The 18,780-nt window shown below is 43.6% G+C and overlaps 1 protein-coding gene across 3 annotated transcripts in view; it reads left to right on the top strand.

Annotated features, from left to right (window-relative positions):
• Positions 1–18,780, top strand: part of HJV (hemojuvelin BMP co-receptor) — a 72,885-nt gene that overhangs the window by 17,376 nt on the left and 36,729 nt on the right. The window contains exon 1 of one of the 3 annotated variants that reach the window (XM_077464285.1): positions 6,893–7,136. The exons of 1 other annotated variant lie outside the window; for it this stretch is intronic. The gene's annotated coding sequence lies outside the window, so the exon portion shown is untranslated. Of the gene's footprint in view, positions 1–6,892; positions 7,241–18,780 lie in introns of those variants that run through there. One more of the 3 variants, XM_077464283.1, reaches the window with a different exon arrangement.

Here is an 18,780-nt window from a genome sequence, read left to right as displayed (position 1 = left end):
AGTGTATAGCCAGCTTAAGTCTTTATTGCATGTGGCAGAAGTCAGTAAGAAAACTCCAATCACTCCTCATCAGGGCTTGGATTCTGAAAAAAACACACAGTCTACGGGAGTTGTTTTACCTGCCAAAGGACTTGTAATTCTGTCCATCCAGTTGTGAGACTTACACAGCTCCGCCACACAGCGCAGAGACCGAAATAGGTTAATAAGGATGACAGTACCACTTATCTGGTCAAGGTTCAGTCATTCTTACTGCATGGGACAAGAAACCAGAAGGAAAAAGCCAACGCGTTTCGAAGCCAAAAATCCCCCTTTATTAAGGCTTGTATTCTAGCTATGATTAAGCAGATTACTAGAGAATTTGCTGAAAAATATAGAGGTTTTAGATACAATGGTATGGGTCACTAGTCAGATAGAGTTTGGATGCCTGGAAACACGCTGGCGTTTTCTTCTGGCTTCTTGTTACATACAATAAAGACTTACTCAGACTTAAGTAGACAAGTAGGCTACCTAAGGGAACCCTTGGGGTTTCCCCTATTGACCGGATTTAGGGATGCATTAATGAGTACAGATCCGCATACAGATCTACAATTATTTTCATAATTTTGCCAGGCGAACCTTTTTTCCTTTTTGCTTCCTCCTAGGCCAAGCTTTGTAGAGTCCTCTTGTGCCCACTGTACTCCATTCTATTATGCTAGATGAAGGGCATCACCAAGAGAAGGAGGCAAGGGGGAAGTGTGCCTAGCTACACCTGCTTTAGAGGCTTAAAGCTACTATATATGGTTCTACTGTGTCCACCGTATGCTGTTCCACTGTTACAGACCAAGGACACCAACAAGGGAAGGAGGCAAGGGGAGGTGGACCTGGCTACACCTGCTTTTAGAGGTTAAGGACTACTATTTAGGGTCCTCCTGTGCCCACAATCTTCTGTTCCACTGTACCAGACTGTGGACATCACCGAGGGAAGGGGGCAAGAGAAGGTGAACATGGCTAGACTTGCTGTTAAAAGTTTATAGCTAGGATTCTTCTGTGTCCATTGCACGCTCTTCCCTTGCGCTAGACCAGTGGTCTCCAAACTGTGACCCTGGAGCCGGATGCCTTTGCTTGCCTTTATCTGGCCCTTGGGGCACTATTCCATCCACTGACAACAACCATAGTGCATAATTCCTGTTGCTGACACTAACAATGGGGCACTATTCCTCCCACTGATACCATCAAAAGGACACATATTATTCCATTGACACCAACAATGGGGCAATATTCCTCCCATTGACATCAATGATAGGGAATAATTTCTTCCATTGACACCAACAATGGTCCACTATTCCTCCCACTGACACCAATGTTAAACCCCTATTCCTCCCACTGACACCAACGATGAACCACTATTCTTCCCACTGACACCAATGGGGCACTATTCCCCCCACTGACACAAATCAAAGGACACAATTACTCCCACTGACACCCACGATGGGGCAGAGTTCTTTCCAGCGACACCAATGATGGGGCACTATTCCCCCCACTGATACCAACAATGAGGCACAATTCCTCCAACTGACACCAATGATGGGGCGCTATTCCCCCCACTGACACCAACAATGGGGTGCAATTCCTCCAACTGACACCAAGGAGGGAGCAGAATGCTTTCCAATGACACCAACAATGGGGCACTATTCCTTCCACTGACATCAATGATGTGGCACTACTAACACCAAAGTTAGGGCATTATTTACTACCACTGGCCACCACTAGGACATTTTCTTCTCCTACTGGCTCTAGTCCAGCCAGCCCCCCCCCCAATCTGTAGGACAGGAAATGGAACCTTTGTTTAGAAAGTTTGGGTGATCCCTGTGCTAGACTAAGGACATCATCAAGGGTGGATGCAAAGGGGAGGTTGACCTGGATAGATCTTTTGTTAAAGGTTTTGGCTGCTTTCTAGGATCCTCCCAGGGCCACTGTATGCTGTTCTGCCATGCCAGACCCAGGACATCAACAAGGAAAGGAGGCAAGGAGAGGTGAACTTGGCTTCAACTGCTATTAGAAGTTTAGGGCTACTATGTAGGATCCTCTTGTGTCCATGGTATTCTTTTCCCCTGTGCCAGATTGAGGACATCACCAAGGAAAGGAGGCAGGAGGAGGTGGACCTGGCTATACCTGCTGTTAAAGATTTAGGGTTACTATATAGGGTTCACCTGTGGCCGCTGTACATTTTTCAGACTAAGGAAATCACCAAGGGAAGAAGGCAATAAGAGGCTAGACCTGCTGCTAGAGGTTTAGGACTACTGTGTAGGGTCCTTCCATATCCACTGTATGCTGTTTCCCTGGGCTAGATCAAGGATATCATCAAAGGGAGGTGGACCTGGCTACACTCGCTGATAGAGGTTTTAGGCTACTGTGTAGAGTCCTTCTGTGTCCATAGTACACTGTTGGCTAGACCAAGGACATCATCAAGGGTAGACAGAAAGAGGAGGTGGATCTCACTACACCTGTTGTTAGAGGTTCAGTGCTGCTTTGTAGGGTCCCCCCATGGCCACTGTTTGCTGTTTCACTGTGCCAGATTGAGGACATCACTACGAGAAGGAGGTGAGAGGAGGTGAACCTGGCTACACCTGCTGTTAGACATTTAGGGCTGCTTTGTACAGCCCTACCTTGGCTCCTGTATGTTCCACTGTGCCAGATCGAGGACATTACTAAGGGAAGGTGGTCAGGGAAAGTGGACCTGGCTACACTTGGTGTTACAGGTATAGAGCTGCTTTGTAGGTTCCTCCTTTGATCACTGTGTGTTCCACTGTGCTAGACAAAGCACATCACCAAGGGTAGGGGGCAAGGGGAGGTGGACCTGGCTACACCTGTTTGTTATAGGTTTAGGGCTGACAATCTAATGACTGTAAGTGAACAACTGCTTGCATTACCCTTATGCCACATACACACCACTGGACTTTTCGACAGCAAAGGTCCGACAGAGCGAATCCGTCGGACAATTCGATTGTGTGTGAGCTCCATCGGACCTTTGCTGTCCAAAAATCTGAAGGACTTTAGAAATAGAACATGTTTCAAATTTTTTCGCCAGAACTCCGCCAGACCCAGTTCCTATCGAGAAATCCGCTCGTGTGTATTCTAGTCCGACGGATGAAAACCAACGCTAGGGCAGCTATTGGCTACTGGCTACGAACTTCCTTATTCTAGTCCGGTCGTACGGCATCACGTTTGAATCTGTCGGACTTTGGTGTGATTGTGGGTGGCCAAGTCCGTTCATTTGGAAAAGTCAGTCGGAACTCCGCCGAAAGTCCGTCGGGAAGACCGGTCGTGTGTACGCGGCATCAGTCACACAGTCCTGGACCAGTTCGAATATTGCAGAACCAATCACTTCTGATTGCCACATACAAAAACAGACAGTCCTTTTCTCAGACACTCAATCATGAGGCCTGGTATGTCTTGGTTCCTTGCCAAAAACATTTTGCTTTTAAAAAGAATACTACTTTTAAATGATCCTGTTTTAGGGCATGCATGAATAGGCTCTTAAAATGTTTTCCCTGCTAAAAATAACACAGTCGAGCTCGGAGATCCCTTGTTGTGGAAGGCATACCGGATTTCAGTGGGGCCGATTATCCAGCAAGCCTTACATGCTCCACTGCAGTAGATCCGGAGAGCATGTGGGGGGCCCTGACTGCCATCCTACATAAGCTATTTCAACTACCGCATGGCAGGTGCACGTTTGAATGGGCTGTGTCAGGAGCGGGAGGGATAAATTTAGCTTTGTGCTAGTTGGCTTACCAAGATAAATATGGGCAATAGGGCAGGCGTTTTAATTTTTTACGAGGGTCCTGCCAGGGGGATGATAGTGTTTTGTGGTCTTGTACAAATTTTTATTTTTCATTTATAATCCAAAGATAATGCTGCCTCTAATTTTATTAGTGCTTTTTATATATAATATTATATCCGTCATATGTAGTAGAATTTATCTATCAGTTAGGACACCTAATTGTTCTTTCATATACTCATTTTATTTATAATGTCTTGATCTCTTATCCTGATGAAGGGGAGTCCTAAGCCCCCGAAATGTGTTGGTTCTTTCTTCTGTTTGTTTTATTCTGAAGTTCTGGATTCAGCCCAGATTTGTGGCACTCTAAAGACCATGCAAACTTCCTATCTGAAAATCTTCTAGCAGAAAAGTATTGAACTGTGTTAGCTTTGGGTAGTCATGTGGATACCTGAATATATTTTAAGATGCAAGCTTTCAAAAACACTTACGGTACACTTTCATCAATCCGTGCTTGGGTAAACACTTGGGCCAATTAGGTGTGCTGATATTGGATATGCTAACATGAGAAGAGTGCAGAGAGACGACCTCGTCAGTGTGCTGCAGCTGCTGCTCCTTCAGTGTCCAATAGGGTTGCCACCGATCCTGTATAGTACGGGAGTGTCCCAGAAAGTAAATCGGTGCTCACCATATTGATTTAGTTTGTCCCTTATTTAGGAAAGGGATGCCAATCATTCTTGGTTGTTAGGGGGAAGGCCCATGTTGCCTAGCAGTTGCAGAACTTATTTGTCATTTAAGGACAGGTAATAGGAATTCAACAGGAAAAAGTTGTTTAGTAAATAAGCCAGAAATGGGGAAAAGGGGGTGTAAATGGGTGCACAATGAACAAGCCTGTTCTCAAGCTTTCTTTAATCACTCCTGACTCTTGTGCTCTCTGCATTACACACTCCTGAACTGTGCATGCTTTACTTTACGCACTCCTGACCCATGCATTCTCTGCAATACACACTCCTGACCCATGCACTTTGTACATTACACACTACTGACCCATGCACTCTTTACCTTATGCACTCCTGACCATTCCGCTTTCTGCATTACACACTCCTAAACTGTGCACTCTTTACTTTATGCATTCCTGACCCATGCATTCTCTGCAATACACACTCCTGACCCATGCACTTTGTACATTACACACTACTGACCCATGCACTCTTTACCTTATGCACTCCTGACCATTTCCCTTTCTGTATTACACACTCCTAAACTGTGCACTCTTTACTTTATGCACTCCTGACCCATGCACTCTCTGCGAGTCCTGACCCGTTCGATTTTTAATTTTATGCACTTCTGACCCTTGCACTCTCTGCATTACACACTCCTGACTCGTGCACTCTTTACTTTATACACTCCTGACCCATGCACTCTCTGCATTAAACATCTCCTGACTCATGCACTCTTTACTTTATGCACTCCTTACCCATGCACTCTCTGCATTATACACTCCTGACCCGTTCACCTTTTAATTTTATGCACTCCCGACCCATGCACTCCCTGCATTACACACTCCTGACCTTTGCACTCTTTACTTCATACACTCCTCACCCATGCACTCTCTATATTACACACTTCTGACCCATGCACTTAATACTTTATGCACTCCAGACCTTTTCACTCTCTGCATTACACACTCCTGACCCATGCACTCTTTACTATATGCATTCCTGACCCATGCACTCTTTACTATATGCATTCCTGACCCATGCACTCTGTACAATAAACACTTCTGACCCGTGCACACTTTACTTTATGCACTCCTGACCCATGCACCCTCTGAATTACACACTTCTGGCCCATGCACTCTTTACTTCATCCACTCCTGACCCATGCACTCTCTGCATTACACACGTCCGACCCATGCACTCTTTACTTTAGGCACTCCTTACCCAAGCACTCTCCATATTACTCACTTCTGACCCATGCACTCAATATTTTATGCATTCCTGACCTTTGCACTCTCTGCATTACACACAACTGACCCATGCACTCTTTACTATATGCACTCCTGACCCATGCACTCTGTACATTACACATTACTGACCCGTGTACTCTTTACCTTATGCACTCCTGACCCTTGCGCTCTTTGCATTACACACTCCTGTCCCGCGCACTCTTTACTTCATCCACTCCTGACCCATGCAATCTCTGCAGTACACACTCCTGACCCATGCAATCTCTGCATTGCACACTCCTGACCTATGCACTCATTACCTTATGCACTTCTGGACCTTGCCTTTTCTGCATTACCTTCTTAAGACCGGTGAGCTCTTACCCACTCTTGAACAAGAGCAGAGTAGGCTTAGGTTTTATTTTACCATACCCATTTAAGTCCTCCTACTGGTAATTCGGCCGCACCCATTATTCAGCACAGGTAGCCCCTCTCCTGCCCATGCCCCTTATTTTAACAGAACAAGAGTGGCAATGCTACTGTCCTATTACAGGTTGGGGGTGGAGCGGTGACCATTCTGTAAGGATTAACTGCAGCAGAGAAATATCAGGTCACCAGAAATACTGTACTGTCTGGCAGGTTTGTATAACTCTCAGGACTGGATGAACCTTCTTCAGGAAAAACAGCTCCCATATGTATTTTATGTGTATTTAACGACTTGATTGGAGTTCAGCTGCAAATTATATCAAACGTGAGTCGAATATTATCAGAAGCGCCAATAAATTTCCTCCTCTTAGAGTTGGCCTGAATGACGATTGCCAAAGATCAAGGCCTATGCTAAACCTCCCGGGAACAAGTTGATGATTAGCTTTTTGTTTTTTTGGAGGATGCAAATTGTGATTATTGCCTCATCAAGTCACACAGGGCAGAGAAAGGATTTATAAAACTTAGCAGAGCTGTTATGGTGTTGCATTTCCCGGCATGAAATCTATCGGCTACGCAAGACCGGTAAGAGTTAGTTGAGGACAAAGTGACTTAGAGTCAGTTGTCATCTAGGAGGACTTCACTTGCAGATTCGAAATTTCCCAACTCATCTATCAGAGCGATTTGTGATCGCCATAGTCTTCCAAAAATTACTTCCGCTAAATTTATCTAAGGAGGGGGGGGGGGGGAGAGGGGGGACTTTCAGACTCTTGTGATGCTACAACTTCACACCAGACCCCTCTGTCCTTATCCGTTCACTATGAAGGGCAGAGCGGCTCGAGGAGTCATGTAACTGACAGCTACAGAAGAGGACGAAATCCTTTTGGATACAGAAAGACAGCTGCAGCCGAGAGCCCCAGATTATCACTCTTACGGAGCAGGACAGGATGGAAAAAAAAAAACTTGGCTCACTCTGTCTGGAACACCGGCTTTCTCTAAAATAAATTACAGGTGAACTACAGAACACAAAGTCTGCATCCTCTTAACCTCCGGGGGGCCCTGAGGGGACACGTTGCGCTGATTAAATGCATGGTGACGGAACACTGCGCCGAGTAGTAAGTCTGCACTTTGAAGCACTTTAAGGTTTATATTGTTTTGTTTTTTCCCTGGTTGTGAATGTGTTCATCTATTTATGTCAGTGGTCTTCAACCTTGAGACTAGGGTCTGGTAAATTCTTCCAAAACCTTCAATGCTCCAACAGTAAAAATAAAAAGTATTGGGATACAAAATATGTATTAAAAAGCTGAAAGAGGATGGAGCTAGGTGTCACTGTGGTAAGATGGGGGTTCTGGAGGAGGTTAGATAACTCTACTCCAGACATGATAAGGTTTCTGGAGGAAGTTGGGGACAACGGTAGGGGATGGGGTTTCTGGAAGGGGCTGGAAGCCTTTCCAGAATGCTGGTTGCCTTGTAAGCGCAATGTGGAAGACTGGCTGGACCAAGAGGTGCACTGTTTGAGTTTGGTAGCACTATAGGTGGCTAGAGGCTCTGTGGCAAGCTGAGGGCACTGAAGGGATCTGGGGGAACTGTGGGGGCTGAGGGCTAAGTATGGGAGCACTGTGGGTGGCTGGAGGCTCTGTGGCAATCTAAGGGGCATTGAAGGGGTCTGGGGGAACTGTGGGGGCTGAGAGCTGAGTTTGGGAGCACTATGGGTGGCTGGAGGCTCTGTGGCAGAATAAAGGGCACTGAAGGGGGCTGGGGGAAGTTAGGAGATCTGCAGCTGGCACCACCCGGCAACAGGGGGCATCACGACCACCATGTGCAGGATATTTGGAGTAAGTTCATTTTTTGTGAAAAGGTGAACATACCCTTTAAATAGAAGGCAAATTTCTTGTATGCTGTACATACTAATGAAGAGGGTCCCTTGGAACTCAGGAATATTACCATTGCACACGATCCTGTACAAGACCTGGAGTAAGAGGGTGCTGTAGTAACTGGCAGCAGATCAGCTATAGCAGGGGTCTTCAAACTTTCTTAACAAAAGGCCAGTTTACTGCCCTTTAGACTTAAAGGGGGCCGGACTGTGGCCAGTGGGAGCAGAAAATAGTATCAGTGGAAAGAATACTGTCCCACCTATGGTGTCAGTGGGAAGAATCATGCCTCATCTTTGGTGTCAATGGGAGGAGTAGTGCCCCATCGTTGGTGTCATTGGGGAGGAATAGTGCCCCATCTTTGGTGTCAGTGGAAAACTGGTGCCTCATCATTGACATCAGTGGGAGGAACAGTGCCCCATTGTTGGTGTCATTGGGGAGGAATAGTGCCCCGAGGGCTGGATAAAGGCAAGCAAAGGGCCAAGTGCAGCCCATCGGCTGCAGTTTGGAGATCACTGAGCTAGAGTCAGCACATTGATAGGAACACATGTCACCAGCACACCATGGATCTGTAATCAATAATCCAAATATTTTATTGAGGCAATCACATCCTTAACAGTTTTAATGCAACATTTCAGGCCACGCAGGACCATGTTGGGAAGCATGTGATAAGCATGTGTGAGCCCATGCCTGTGAAGTCCTGTGTGGCCTCCAAATGTTGCCTTGACACTGTTTGTGATGGGATTGCTTCAATAAAACATTTGGACTATTGATTACAGATCCATGGTGTTCTGGTAACATATGTTCCTATCCTTTAGAACCCTTGAAACGCATTGGCTGTGTCTTATCTGAACAAAGCATGTGACCAATAAATCATGTGTGTGTAAAAATAGTGCTCCACTCTTTTCCGTATGAACTCTACACTTCTAGTGAGCCTTTTGTTCTAAACTGCTGTTGGTTATAAGAGAAGGCAGTAAATACTCATCTTTCCTAATGCCCCACATCAGTGAATGTTGCTTTGATCATTACAACTGATCCCTCGCAGTCCGTTGGTCAACCGACACTTTTGAGAGTGTTGATTTCCTGGGTCCCCCCTCAGCTCTCCGTGGTTCCGCCCTCTAACCTCATGTCACATTTCAATGATAAGAGAGAAGCCAGTGAGGGTAGTGGGTACCTAGGAGGTTCAACACATCTAAGCCCTTGTACACACGGTCCGGGAATCCGTCGAAATGTGTCCTATCGGACCGTGTTGTCGGATAATACGACTGTGTGTGGTATGCATCGGACTGATTCCGTCGGAATATCCGTCGGACCCAATTTTCCAACTTGTTGGAAATATTTCCCCACCAACTGGTTTGATCGGACATACTCCGATCATGTGTAGAGAATTTTAATCGGACCAAGTGCCACGCATGCTCAGATCAAATTCCTACATCAAAGCTATTGGCTACTAGCCTGAACGTAGTCCCATCGTAACGAAATTACGTCATCACGTTCTGAATGATCGGATTTTTCGACAACTTAGTCCGACCGTGTGTATGCAACAGTTTCGGACAAGATCCGACGGGCAAAATCCGACGGATTTGGTTGTCGAAATCTCCGACCGTGTGTACAGGGGCTAAGAGTGTAGCTTTCCCAAAGGACTTTGAGAAACCAGTTTTAGCCAACAGAACCAATCCTATGAAGTCCACTGGGAAACCACCACTTCTGAGACTGCTGATCTCCTGGGTCCCCTACGGCTCTCTTTTGTTCGACCCCCTAACCCAGGAGTCTCCAAACTTTCTATAGAAAGGACCGGTTCATTATCCTTCAGACATTAGGGGTGGCCAGTGGAAATAGAAAATGCCCCAACGTCAGAGGGACTAAAACAATTACATATTGACTTTAGTCAGTAGAAGGAGGAATGGTGCCCAATCATTGGTATTAGTGGGAGGACTAATGCCCAATTGCTGGTGTCAGTGACAGGAATAGTATCCCATCACTGGTGTCAGTGGAAGGAAAAATGTCCTATCATTGGTGTTAGTGAGAGGAATGGTTCCCCACTGTTGGTGTCAGTGGAAGAAATAGTGCCCCAAGGGCCATTAAGGCCATGTCACCAATCTCCCCTGCAATGATGAGGGAGGAGCCAGTGAGAGCATAGCAGTATCCAGGAGATTGACACTCCCAGAAGTAACAATTTCTCAAGAGACTTCAGTTGACCAGTTTAATCAACTGAACTGGTTTCCCAAAGTCTTTCAGATCAAATGTGAGGTGGTCGAGCCCTTGTTCCATCCATCCATCCAGAGGACTAAAAAAGTTGCTGATTTCCCAAAGTCTGATGGGAAACCGACACTTCAGGAGTGTGAGTCGCCTGGGGGTCCCCCATAGCATTTACTGGTTTGGCCCTCTAAGCCCATGTCACTACTCCAATCCTCCAGTGATGAGGGAGGAGCCAGTCAGAGCAGTAGGGTACCCAGGTGATCAACACTCGTGGTGTCAATTTCTTGACTGACTTCAGGGGACCAGTTTAGTGAACAGAACTGACCCACCAAAGTCCAATGGGAAACCAACACTTCCGGGATTGTTGACCGCCTGGGTCTTCCACAGCTCTCACTGGTTCCGTCCTCTAAGCCCATGTCACCTCTATCTCCTGCAACGATGAGGGAGGAGCCAGCGAGAGCAATGGGGTACTCAGGAGGTTGACACTTCTGAAAGTGTTAATTTCCCAATGGACTTTGGGACTTCGTTTTAGTGATCCCCTGAAGTCCTCTGGGAAACAGTGGCTTCTGGGATTGTTGAACTCCTGGGACTTCCACAGCTCTCACTGGTCAGCCCTTTAACTCCAGGTCACCACTCTCTCCTGCAGTGGTCAGGGCCGTTTTTAAGGCAGGGCAAAAGGGGCAGCTGCCCTGGGCCCTGTCATTGTTGTGGGGCCCAAAGCAGCTGCCTCATACTTGCCAACTATCCCAGTTTAAATTGCCTTGTCCCTTGAAGTTTTAGTCCTGTCCTGTGTCCCGATATCTTAGTGTGAAGTGCTGCTACTAATGCTGCCCAGTTCTGCCCTATTGTTGTATACAGATGACTCACCTGCAGACCCTGTGTTTACATGTAAATTACCGGCATTCATATGTAAATAGGGGATATCATGCCCCCCAGGTCATATCCACAGTAATCTCTAGCAAAAAATCAACAAGCAGAAATCATGTGCTGTAACCTCTAGCAACCAGTCAGTGAGCGGTAATGATACACTGTAACCTCTGGCAACCAATCGCAATAGCTGCCTGATCTGATTCAATAAAGGGATTTTGAGTCTAGCTGCTATTTATTGTATGTCTCAGAGCAAGTGGAGAGCAAAACTGCATGGGGGGCCCAAGAAAAGTTTTGCCCGGGGTCCAATCAATATTAAAGACGGCCCTGGCAGTGGTATCCAGGAGATCGACACTCCCAGACCTGTCAATTTCCCAGTAGACTTTGGGGAACCCTATTTAGTGGCTGGAGTGTTTTTTTTTTTTAAAGTAACAACAATTTATAAAAAACATTGCAGTAGAATCACTTTAATATATGCAGAGAACAGTGAGGATATCCCTGTCCATTATAACTTATGACATATAGTGATATGTGACACACCAGTTACAATAACTGTAACTAAAGAGATTAATGGTGATCCCGGTGAACATACATGTAAAAGAAATGAGAGCACCACAGTTTTAACGCGAGTCCAGTAAACATTTATTGCACATGACAGGAGGTCAGAGGGGAAACCCAACACGTTTCAGGGTCTCAGTGTTCCCCTTCATCAGGGCTTGGATGTCAGCTGTAATAAAGAAAAATATTAGACAACAGATTGCAAAATCAAAGGTCTTTGGTCGGGGCCGACGTGGGCTTTCTCTTATGACCTCCTGTCATGTGCAATAAAGAGTTTCTGGATTCACATCAGGTTTATGGTGTTCTCATCCTTTTCACATTCTTCGGACCACTCTGGGGACCCCCAAGGGTACCCCAGCTGACAGAGAGCTGTCTCTAATATTTCCTCCTACTTCAGGTTCGACACTTTACTAACAAGTCTGTCCTTGAACTGGTGGTCAAATGCATACAATATTATATAGGAAGAGGAGCGATGTTGCTAATTTAGGATATATTTGGGCAGATATCACTTCTGTAATATTTATCTGAATGGTTATTATGTCTGGAAGGAAAATATGGATTTCAGTGATGTGACATACATGTAACTTTGCTGTAGAGAGTAATAATATCAACCTTTTAAAAAAAAAAAAGGGTGGCTAGAGAGTACTGAAACAAATCTTGAAAGATATATGTGGAGAGTAGTGATGTCACACCTAGAGAATATAAAATATATAGAGGGGAGTGAGGTCACAGCTAGAGAATATAAAATATATAGAGGGGAGTGATGTCACAGCTAGAGAATATAAAATATATAGAGGGGAGTGATGTCACACCTAGAGAATATAAAATATATAGAGGGGAGTGAGGTCACAGCTAGAGAATATAAAATAGATAGAGGGGAGTGGTCACACATAGCGAATATAGAATATATAGAGGGGAGTGAGGTCACACCTAGAGAATATAAAATATATAGAGGGGAGTGAGGTCACAGCTAGAGAATAGAAACTATATAGAGGGTAGTGAGGTCCCACCTAGAGAATATAAAATATATAGAGGGTAGTTGATGTCTCCTCTAGAGAATATAGAATATATAGAGTAGGTGATGTCATACCTAGTGATTATAGAATATATAGTGGGGAGTGATGTCACACCTGGAAAATATAGAATATATAGAGAGTGTTGATATCACACCTAGAGAATATAAAACAAAGAGGGTAGTTGATGTCTCCTCTAGAGAAAAAAATATATATGGAGAGTAGTGATGTCACAGCTACAGAATATCAAATATATAGGGGGTAATGATGTCATGTTTAGAGAATATCTAATATATGGGGACTAGTGATGTCACATCTAGACAATATAGAGTAATTAGAATAGTGATGTCACACCTAAAGAATATACGATATATATATAGAGTGGAGTGAGGTCACATTTGGAGAATATCAGATATATAAAGTGATTAGTGATGTCACACCTAAAGAATATACAATATATATAGAGTGGAGTGAGGTCACATTTGGAGAATATAAGATATATAAAGTGATTAGTGATGTCACACCTAGAATATATAATAAATAATTAGTGATGTCACATATAAAGAATATGAAATATATAGAGGGTAGTGATATCACACTTAAAGAATATAAAAACAAAGAGGGTAGCTGATGTTGCATCTAGAGAAAAATTAAATATATGGAGATAAGTGATGTCACAGCTACAGAATATCAAATATATGGAGAGCAGTGATGTCACATTTAGAGAATATATAGTAATTAGAATAATGATTTCAACCTAGAGAGACTATAAGATATATAGAGGGTAATGATGTCACATTTGGAGAATATCAAACATAAGGTGGGATTTGTGATGCAAATTCTAGAAAATATTTAATAATTAGAGTAATATAATAATATATAGTGATGAGTGAGTAGTGATGTCACATCTAGAGAACATCTAGAGAACATCCAATATATGGAGAGTAGTGATGTCACATCTAGAGAACATCCAATATATGGAGAGTAGTGATGTCACACCTAGAGAACATAGAATATATAGAGAGTAGTGATGTCATTCTTGCAGAATATCAAATAGATAGAAGATAATAATGTCACGTTTATGGAATATCAAATATACGGAGAGTAGTGATGTCCTATCTAGAGAATATAAAGTAATCTGAATAGCGATGTCACACATAGAGAGAATATATATATATATATATATATATATATATATATATATATATATAAAAAGGGTAGTGAGGTCACATTTGGAGAATATCTAATATATGGAGGGATTAGTGACGTCACAGCTAGAAAACATTAAATAATTAGAGTAGTGATGTCCGATATCTAGAGAATATAAAGTATATAGAAGGTAGTGACATCACACTTAGAGAATATTAAAACAAAGAGGGTAGTTGACGTCACGTCTAGAGAAAAATAAAATAGATGGAGATTAGTGATGTCACAGCGACAGAATATCAAATATATGGAGAGTAGTGAGGTCACATCTAAAGAATATATAGTAATTTGAATAGTGATGTCAACCTAGAGACTATAAGATATATAGAGGGTAGTGATGTCACATTTAGAGAATATCAAACATAAGGAGGGATTAGTGATGTAACATCTAGAAAATATTTAATAGTGATGTCACACCTAGAGAATGTAAAATATATAGAGTGTAGTGATATCACACCTAGAGATTAAAAAAAAAAAGTAGTTGATGTCACAACTAGAGAGAAAAAAAATACGTGGAGAGTAGTGAAGAATATTAAATATATAGGGGGTAATGATGTCACGTTTAGACACGGCGGCAAGGCTGATAACAGGAAAAAAACCCTGGGAATCCATTTCTCCTTCACTGAGGAGCTTACATTGGCTAACCGTAAAAAATCGGATCACGTTCAAGACCCTTTGCCTCACCCACAAATGCGTGCATAGAGAAGCTCCGCAATACCTAATGGAGAAAATAAATCATTACACACCAAACCGCAGTCTTCGATCAGCCAACAAAAACCTCCTCCTCGTGCCCAAAGCCCGGTATAAATCAAAGGGTGATCGGAGATTCGCTGTCCAAGGGCCTCTGCTATGGAATGCTCTACCAATCAACATCCGCCTGGAAGAAAATCACCTGGCTTTTAGGAAAAAACTCAAGACCTTCCTCTTTTAGCAGATGATCAAAGCTCGCCACAGCGCCTAGAGGCGATTCAGTTCGCATTGCGCGCTATACAAGTATTTCATTCATTCATTCATTAGAGAATATCAAATATATGGCGAGTAGTGGTGACACATCTAGAGAATATAAGACATATAGAGGGCAGTGATGTCACACCTAGAAAATATACAATATACTGTATCAAGGGTAGTGATATCACACCTATAGAATAACCCTTTCATGACTAAGCCTATTTTTGACATTTGGTGTTTACAAGTTAAAATCCATATTTTTTGCTAGAAAATTACTTGGAATCCCCAAACATTATATATATATTTTTTAGCAGAGACTCTAGAGAATAAAACGGCGATTGTTGCAATATTTTATGTCACACGGTATTTGCGCAGCAGTGTTTTAAACGCAACTTTTTGGGAAAAGGGACACGTTGAGCCCAATTAGCCCAATTGTTTTGCATAATGTGAAAGATGATGTTACGCTGAATAAATAGATACCAAACATGTCACACTTTATAATCGCACGCACTCATGGAATGACGACAAACTACGGTACCTAAAAATCTCAATAGGCGACGCTTTAATTTTTTTTTTCTGGTTACCAAGTTAGAGTTACAGAGAAGGTCTAGTACTAGAATTATTGCTCTCGCTCTGACGATCGCAGCGATACCTCACATGTGTGATTTGAACACCGTTTACATATGCGGGCACGACTTCCGTTTGCGTTTTCTTTGCTTCACGAGCTCGCTGGGACGGCGGGCGCTTTAAAAATGATTTTTTTTTTTTTCTTATTTATTTTATTTATTTTAAAATTAATAAAAAAATAATTTTTTTGATCACTTTTATTGCTGTCACAAGGAATGTAAACATCCCTTGTGACAGTAATAGGTGGTGACAGGTACTCTTTATGGAGGGATCGGGGGGTCTAAAAGACCCTCGATCCCTCCTTTACACTTCAAAGTATTCAGATCGCCGTTTTCGGAGATTCTGAATACTGTATATATTTTTAAATCCGGCGCCATTGGCAGCTGAGTAAACCGGAAGTGACGTCATAACGTCGCTTCCGTGTTTACAATTAGGAGACTGGAATGAAGCCGCTTACGGCTTCATTCCAGTCCCACCCCAGCCGCCGGAGGCATCGGATCGTGAATCGGTGCTCCCGATTGAACAGGAGCCCCGGTAAGAGCGGCGGGAGGCGGCGGGAGAGGGGGATGTCCCCTCCCGCTCCTCCGGCATAGCAGCCGAGCGGCTTTTAGTCGCATCGGTTGTTATGGCTGGAAAGCCGATCGCCCACTCTAAAAATCAGTACCGGGATGATGCCTGCAGCTGTGGGCATCATCCCGGTATAACCCCCGGAAGCCGAGTACGCACATCTGTGTATGCTCAGTGGCAAGGGGATATAAAATAATTTGCCTAGTGATGTCCCACCTAGAAAATATACAATATATAGTGCCTTGCGAAAGTATTCGGCCCCCTTGAACTTTTCAACCTTTTGCCACATTTCAGGCTTCAAACATAAAGATATAAAATTTAAATTTTTTGTGAAGAATCACCAACAAGTGGGACACAATTGTGAAGTGGAACGAAATCTATTGAATATTTTAAACTTTTTTAGCAAATAAAAAACTGAAAAGTGGTGCGTGCAAAATTATTAGAATCCACCTGTGTGTAATCAAGTCTCTGTATAAATGCACCTGCTCTGTGATAGTCTCAGGGTTCTGTTGAAAGAGCAGAGAGCATCATGAAGACCAAGGAACACACCAGGCAGGTCCGTAATACTGTTGTGGAGAAGTTTAAAGCCGGATTTGGATACAAAAAGATTCCCCAAGCTTTAAACATCCCAAGGAGCACTGTGCAAGCGATCATTTTGAAATGGAAGGAGTATCAGACCACTGCAAATCTACCAAGACCTGGCCGTCCCTCTAAACTTTCCTCTCAGACAAGGAGAAGACTGATCAGAGATGCAGCCAAGAGGCCCATGATCACTCTGGATGAACTGCAGAGAACTACAGCTGAGGTGGGAGAGTCTGCCCATAGGACAACAATCAGTCGTCGTACACTGCACAAATCTGCCCTTTATGGAAGAGTGGCAAGAAGAAAGACATTTCTCAAAGATATCCATAAAAAGTCTTGTCTAAAGTTTGCCACAAGCCACCTGGGAGACACACCAAACATGTGGAAGAAGGTGCTCTGGTCAGATGAAACCAAAATCGAACTTTTTGCTCACAATGCAAAACGATATGTTTGGCGTAAAAGCAACACAGCTCATCACCCTCAACACACCATCCCCACTGTCAAACATGGTGGTGGCAGCATCATGGTTTGGGCCTGCTTTTCTTCAGCAGGGACAGGGAAGATGGTTAAAATTGAGGGGAAGATGGATGCAGCCAAATACAGGACCATTCTGGATGAAAACCTGTTGGAGTCTGCAAAAGACCTGAAACTGGGACGGAGATTTATCTTCCAACAAGACAATGATCCCAAACATACAGCAAAATCTACAAAGGAATGGTTCACAAATAAACGTATCCAGGTGTTAGAATGGCCAAGTCAAAGTCCAGACCTGAATCCAATCGAGAATCTGTGGAAAGAGCTGAAAACTGCTGTTCACAAACGCTCTCCATCCAACCTCACTGAGCTCGAGCTGTTTTGCAAGGAAGAATGGGCAAGAATTTCAGTCTCTCGATGTGCAAAACTGATAGAGACATACCCCAAGCGACTTGCAGCTGTAATCGCAGCAAAAGGTGGCTCTACAAAGTATTAACGCAAGGGGGCCAGAATAATTTTGCACGCCCCACTTTTCATTTTTTTATTAGTTGAAAAAGTTTCAAAAATCCAATAGATTTCGTTCCACTTCACAATTGTGTCCCACTTGTTGGTGATTCTTCACAAAAAATAAAAATTTTATATCTTTATGTTTGAAGCCTGAAATGTGGCAAAAGGTTGAAAAGTTCAAGGAGGCCGAATACTTTCGCAAGGCACTGTATTAGAGGGTAGTGATGTGATATCACACCTGTAGAATATACAATAACTAGACTAGTGATGTCACTCCTAGATAATATAAGATATATAGAGGGTAGTAATGTCACACCTAGAGAATATAAAATAACTGGAGTAGTGATGTCACACAAAGAGAATAAAAAATATATAGAGGGTAATGATATCACACCTACAGAATATAAAATAATTAGACTAGTGATGTCACACCTAAATAATATAAAATATAGAGGGGGTGATGTCACACCTAGAGAATACAAAGCAATTAGAGTGGTGATGTAACTCCTACAAAAATATGCAATATATAGGGGGTAGTGATGTCACATCTAGAGAATATAAAATATAAGGGGAGTAGTATCTGGAGGATATCGTACTGACGTCCTATACATTTCTTTGGAGAGTGGTGATGTCACTGCAGTATCAGAGAACTTACAACTGCTGACCCTCGGGGGAAGACTTACTAAAACTGGTCCACACGGAATCTGGTGCAGCTGTGCTTAACCACTTCAGCCCCGGACCATTTTGCTGGCCAAAGACCAGACTACTTTTTGCGATTCGGCACTGTGTCGCTTTAACTGACAATTACGCGCTCGTGCGACGTGGCTCCCAAACAAAATTGACGTACTTTTTCCCCACACAAATAGAGCTTTCATTTGGTGGTATTTGATCACCCCTGCAGTTTTTATTCTTTAGGCCGCGTACACACGGGCGGACTGTTCGCCCAACTTTGTCCGCTGAACAGTGTTTCAGCGGACAGTCCGTTCGTGTGTGGGCGTTCAGCGGACAGTTTCAGCGGACAGTTGGACGAACAAGGTCTTACGGAAATTCCGAAAAACTGTCCGCTGAAACCTTGTTTCAGCGGACTGTTCGCTCGTGTGTAGGCTTGTTCGGCCAACTAAGTCTCGCGCATGCTCAGAAAGGATTTCCACGTCGGAAGGTTGCATTGCAGTGTATTGGACGTCGAAATTTTCGATCCGTCGTACGTGTCGAAACGTCATCGCGCACGGTTTCAGC

The sequence above is a fragment of the Lithobates pipiens genome, unplaced genomic scaffold, assembly GCF_037356315.1.
Source record: "Lithobates pipiens isolate NorthernLeopardFrog02 unplaced genomic scaffold, aLitPip1_a1.2 Scaffold_30, whole genome shotgun sequence".
NCBI lineage: Eukaryota > Metazoa > Chordata > Amphibia > Anura > Ranidae > Lithobates > Lithobates pipiens.
This window is presented reverse-complemented; position numbering and strand designations above follow the sequence as displayed.